This window comes from Elephantulus edwardii, unplaced genomic scaffold (assembly GCF_000299155.1).
Source record: "Elephantulus edwardii isolate Elephantulus edwardi_28Jun2011 unplaced genomic scaffold, EleEdw1.0 scaffold00117, whole genome shotgun sequence".
NCBI lineage: Eukaryota > Metazoa > Chordata > Mammalia > Macroscelidea > Macroscelididae > Elephantulus > Elephantulus edwardii.
Window position 1 is genome coordinate 3,678,525 of NW_006399867.1, and position 5,849 is coordinate 3,684,373.

The 5,849-nt window shown below is 41.0% G+C and overlaps 1 pseudogene; it reads right to left on the reverse strand.

Annotated features, from left to right (window-relative positions):
- Positions 1-207: 207 nt before the first annotated feature.
- On the reverse strand, positions 208-735 carry LOC102858373 (annotated as a pseudogene).
- Between the last annotated feature and the right edge of the window lie 5,114 nt (positions 736-5,849).

Genomic DNA, 5,849 nt, shown 5'->3' on the forward strand with positions numbered 1-5,849 from the left:
CTTGTTTGCTCCGACGCAATCCATGGGAAATTCAATTCTCTACACCACCACCACAGTCCAGAGCCGTTGATTCTTCTTCAGTCTTCCATATCCATTGCCTACCTTTCCGAAGCACAGGAAGTAACTAAAAACATACCGTAGCTTGCATCAGGCTCACCTTAGTCTTTTTTATATAGGTTATTTGCATTTTATTTGATGCAGAATCATTTATTCCTGAGCCTTAAGGTTTTGCTTCTTCAGTTTCTTCTGGGCAACCTCTTCTTCCGGTTTAGGAACAATCTTTTCCTTTTCAGTAAGGATCATCTCAATAAGGCAGGGGGAGCTCATGGAGGGGTTAATCGGACCATGAGCTCTGTACGTGCAGTGCTACATCTTGGGAGCTTTGTTCACCTGGATGTGCTCAATGACCTGAAAATTGACATCTAAACCTTTCAGTTCAGCGTTACTCTCTGTGTTTTTAAGCATATGCAGCAAAATCTCAGCAGTGTCTTTAGGCCACCAACCATGTATACAGCCCTACTGTTTGGCCTAAGCATCTCCACCATTGTTATGTCAGAATAACACACAATGCTTTTGCAAAGTGACATCTTTCAGATACTTGGTGGCTTTCCAGATATGCATACCCTTGATGGCCTGGGTAGTTTCTGAGTGTTCTTAAAATGGACCTGGAGATTTGAGACTTTTGATTTGCATGATTTTGTGGGATTTTTCTAGGTCAAGCGAGTAGTGAACCATTTTGGGAGATTGTGGGAGGTTGCTCCCAGGGAAAGCCCACCTTAGTCTTTAAACTGACATCATTGCTCTTTAGCATTTTAGTCCATGACAGCAGATTTTCCCAATGCAACACTTCTTTTGATTTCTTGACTGCTGCTTCCAAGGGTGTTGATCGTGGATTCAAATTAAGTCAATGACAGCAAAAATAGGTAGGGTCTTTTGAGAGTTAACCTAATGAGTTCCTTTAAAAAAAATAGTGATTGTTTTATGGATTTATTTGTGTACCCCTAAAACGTATACTGGAATACGTTTGACCCTTAAACCTGAAAAGGTAATCTCATTTGGAAGTAAGGATTTTCTTTGTTATGTTAATGAGGCTATAACACTGTAGAATTTGTTCTAAACCTCATCATTTTGAGTTATAGGGAAGAATATAGACTCAGATGAACTGGGGAAGATGAATGCCATATAGTTAAGGAACAGAAAAAGCTGGGCCTATCGAACTGAGAGACACAAGGACTTTCCCTGCAGACAACAAACAGACAGGCAACTTTCCCTTAGAGTTGGTACCTGGAATTCAACCTTTGAGCCCCCTGAGCTGTGAGGAAACCAAACTTCTGTTCTTTAAAGTTACCTGTTTGCTTGGTTTCTGTTACAGCTGCACTAAGAAACTAAAGCTGGTAACATTGCTTGAAGGCTGACAATGTCCTGGCCTTGTTTGACCCTTCTCTCCCATTGCTGCGAAGTTTCACAACAACTGACGAAGAGAATGAGGCCTCAGCAGGTTGATTAGTACTCAAAGTTACACAGCCAGTTAAAAGCTGAGATCGCTCCCCAGAAGTCAACCTGAAAAATTCCACGAAGAAATTTCTAATATAAATAAATTTATCAGAAGGCAGAAATTCAGGTGGCCAGGTTTTATTTTTGTTTTTGTTTTTTAAAATAGAGCTTATTAGGAAAATAAGTTGGAGAGGAGTGGGAGAGGCAAAGACTATCATTCAGTGGACATGCAGGTTTTAACCCAGCAATTCCAAAACACAATTCCTCAATTAGTCCAGGCGCTGGTTTCAGTTCAGCAACACAAATTCAAAAAGCCTCTGGTTTCCTCAATCATCTAGTAAGGTTTGCCTGAGAGCAGTTATAAGTCAGCTTCTCCTTAGTTATCCAGCAAGCACTGTGGCTTTTATCTCATGACACCTTGCCAGTGTCTCCATAGCAATGCTACAGTTTTACACCCCCATCACCAAGGTCTCACTCTCACCAGAGTCTTACTCAAGTCTTGCTTGAAAATTAGTTTTTAAGGTTAATATTCTCTTTATGGAAATAAGTCCATCGCCACCAAAAAGCAACATTGTTGTAATTGTTATGTGCCGTTGAGTAGCTTGAGACTCTTAGTGACCCTATGTACGGCAGCTCTGAATCCTTCCATCCTGAGCCAGTCTCACTAATTTCAACACACTAACCTCCACTACCCCAGTCACTGAGTCAGTCCGTCTCATCCGGGGTCTTCCTCTCCTGCGCTGTCTCTCCACCCTTCTGAGCATGATGTTGTTCTTCAAGGACCAGCCTCTCCTGGCCACGTGCCTTAAGTATATGAGACGGAGCTTCAAAATCATAGCCTCCAGGAAGAAACTTGTTTTCACCCTCTCCAAAACAGATTAATTCTCTGCTTTTTATTGTCAGAGATTACAAACTACTGTTAATGTTTTTAATCTTTAACTGTTAATGCTTTCAATCTTTCTGCTGGTAATGTTTTTATCTTTCAATGAGTAAATGTTAAGAAAAGAGTACTATTTCTCAAAAACAAAGATTGATTGTCTTTTCTTTGGGTATAACCTCAAACTCAGATGGGTTCATTTGTAATTAGACATTTTTTTTTTCCTGAGTAGCCCAATCTTTAACACAAATGAAAAAAATGTTGTCATTATTATGTGCTGTTGAGTCGAAACCAACTCATAATTGACCCTCCAGCAGGTTTTCAGAGGCTAGAAATCACACAGCAGGAGAATGCCTGTCTTTCTCCCATAGAGCAGTGGGGGGATCTGAACTGCATGCCTTTGTGTTGGCAGTGCAGCTTCTAACCACTAGGCCACCAGAGCTCCCTAATGAGAAACAGAAATCTTCAAATAAACAGCTAAGATTTGTGGCTGTGCTGTATAGTAAATCTCTATGGAAAGTACTTGTTTTCAAAGGCAGTTTTAAAATGTAATTATTTGCCGCATAACATTAAACAGCAAGAATAATTTCATTGCTGAGAAGAAAAAGCCCTGAGGGTTTTGGTGGTGGTGGCAGTTTGGGGTTTTTCATTGGGAGATCATTCATACCGAAATAATTCATTTTAGGATTGTTTTGCTGGAGTTCACAGCTGTATTGTTACTATGCCACTTTCTAAACTTGTATTGCATATATAATGTTGTTGTTATATGCCATCAAGTTGCCTGCCACTCATAGCAACCATATATACACAATAGCTCTGAACCCTGCCCTGGCCTGAGCTAGTTTCATTGTCTTCAATACACCTGCCCCCATTACTTCAGTCGTGGTGCCAATCCATCTTATCCAGAGTCTTCCTCTCCTGCACTGTCCCTCCACCCTTCCAAGCATGATGTCCTTCTCCAATGACTGGTCCCTCTTGGCCATGTGCCCAAAGTATGTAAGATAGAACTTTAAAATTCTTACCTCCAAGCAGTAATATGGTTTTACTCTCTCCGGGACAGACCTGTTTGTTTTCCTGGCTGTCAATGTATGTTCCATACTCTTCTCCAGCACCACAGCTCAAAGGCATCAATTCTTCTTCTGTCATCCTTAGTCACTACCCAGCTCTCTGATGCAGAGCAAGTGATTGAGAAGACCATGGCTTTATCGTGAGGCTTTCAGACAAAAGATAAGCAAAAGACATGCCACATATATGGCTTTTGGAAACATTTTATACATAGATTAGATGGATCATAGACTTTTTAAAGTAATGGATTCTGTCAATTTCTTGTAGCGTATCCACAGGTGGCACTATGACTCAACAAATAAATTGACAGACTTTGCTCTCATTAGTGAAAATGTATTTTTAAATTATTTGAATGACTGTTTACAAGGCTTTTTTTTTAAAGTCAGTCATTCATGGATGATTCCATGAACAGCATGATGTTATGTAGCACCAGCATGACGTTCCATTAAGATCATTACAGTACACACAATATCTGATCATCCATTCATTCCATGTCATCTTGTTTTATCCATCTCAGTAAATGCTTATTGTCTATTAATTAATTTTCTAGTCTCCTGCCCCTCCCTGGTAACCACACTAGAATGATTCTGTGTGTAAACCTTGCTCCTTTTTGAAGAGTGGTCTTAAACAGTATTTGTCCTTTCGTGACTGACTTATTAAACTCATCATTATGTTCTCTAGACTCATCCATACTGTGTAGTGTTTCATAAATTCTTCATTGCTTTTCAGTGCTGCATAGTACTCCATTGTGCAAATGTACTACAGTTTCTCTATCCATTTGTTCATTGATGGGTACTTGGGTTGTTTCCATCTCTTTGCCATTTTGAAATATGTTGTGATAAATATAGGTGTACATATATCTGTTCAGAGCTCTGATGGCCTAGTGGCAAGAAACTGCACTTCAATCTCAAAGGCACATGGTACGAGGCCCCAGCTGCTCTGTGGGAGAAGAATGGGCAGTTTCCTCCCATGTGGTTCCCTGCCTCTGAAAACCCACCAGATGGTAAGCTATGGGTAGGTTCCAACTCTACAGTACACAACAACGTCTCTGTTCATGCAGAGCTCTGTTTTGTTTTATTATTTTTGTATGTGTGCACCGTCAAATCAGATCTGATGACCAGGAGGAGATTGCCCCTCCTTCTCCAGCAGAGTATCTGGTGGATTCAAACCACATACTTCTGGGATTGTGGTGCAGCTTCTTGCCACTAGGCCACCAGAGCTCCCTAAGAGCTCTTATTTTTTTAAGGTAGTGGAATGCTTGGCCCAAATGGTGTCTCTATTCTCACCTTTTTAAAGAAGTGTCAAACAACTTTCCAAAAATATGGAATGCTTTCTGAATTAGCATGCTATATTTTAACTCTGGAATCTTTTATCAAGGAGCAAGATTTTGGCCAAACTAACAGTGAAGGAAGGATCCCTGATGACATAGTGGTTAAAAAACACAAGTGCTGATTTGTGTGAATTGGTGCTTCATACTCGCTAGTCACTCCATGGGAGAAAGACGTGACAGTCTGATCTCATGAAGATTGTTGTTGTTGATTGCCTTTGAGTTGAGCACGATTCATAGCGATCCAATGAGCAAAATGCCTGAAGCTCCTCTATAACTAGCAACATCTATTCATAGAGTTTCCGGAGGCATGTTGTTTAGGAAGTGGATGCCACTCCTGATTCACACTCACTAGTCACTCCACAGGAGAAAGGTGTGACAGTCTGATCTCATAAAGATTACAGTCTTAGAAACCCTGTGGGACAGACAGTTCTATGGTGTCCTACAAGGTCAGTATGGGTTGGAATAGACTCCAGGGTTACCATTCTGGTGCTACCATGTAGAGTCTGTTCATTGCATCTGTTGCTACCACGTAGAGTCTGGTCACAAGCAGCTGTGTGCCACGTTTGTGTTTCTGATGCGCCCAGTGCTTATCTCAACCTCTGAACTTGGCTTGCTGTGTTGGACTTGTTCACCTACTTTGCCCACTAATACCAGGAGAGATCCTCAAGGAGAGAAAGGAACTTTGTCTTCCAACTCTTTGCAGTAGCCTAACTCCCACGTACTACAAGCAGATACGTCTTGGAGGAAGTACCACCAGAGAGCTCCTTGCGGGTCACGGTTCAGCTCTCACACACGCGGAGTTGCCATAAGTTGGACTCAATGCCACTGCAAATAGTATGTGTTTTTGTTTGGTACCAGGCAATTACAAACCATTTGAAACAATGGCAGTGGGGAGAATTTATGCAGCTCTGCAAATTGTAACTGTAAGGTAATCATGCATTAGAGGAGACTCACTGTGAAAAATGAAATGCATTCACTTCACCAAAGAAGACATTCAGATGGCCAACAAGCACATAAAGAAATGTTCAAAATCCCTAGCTCTAAGAGAGATGCAAATCAAAACAACTATATCATCTCACCCCA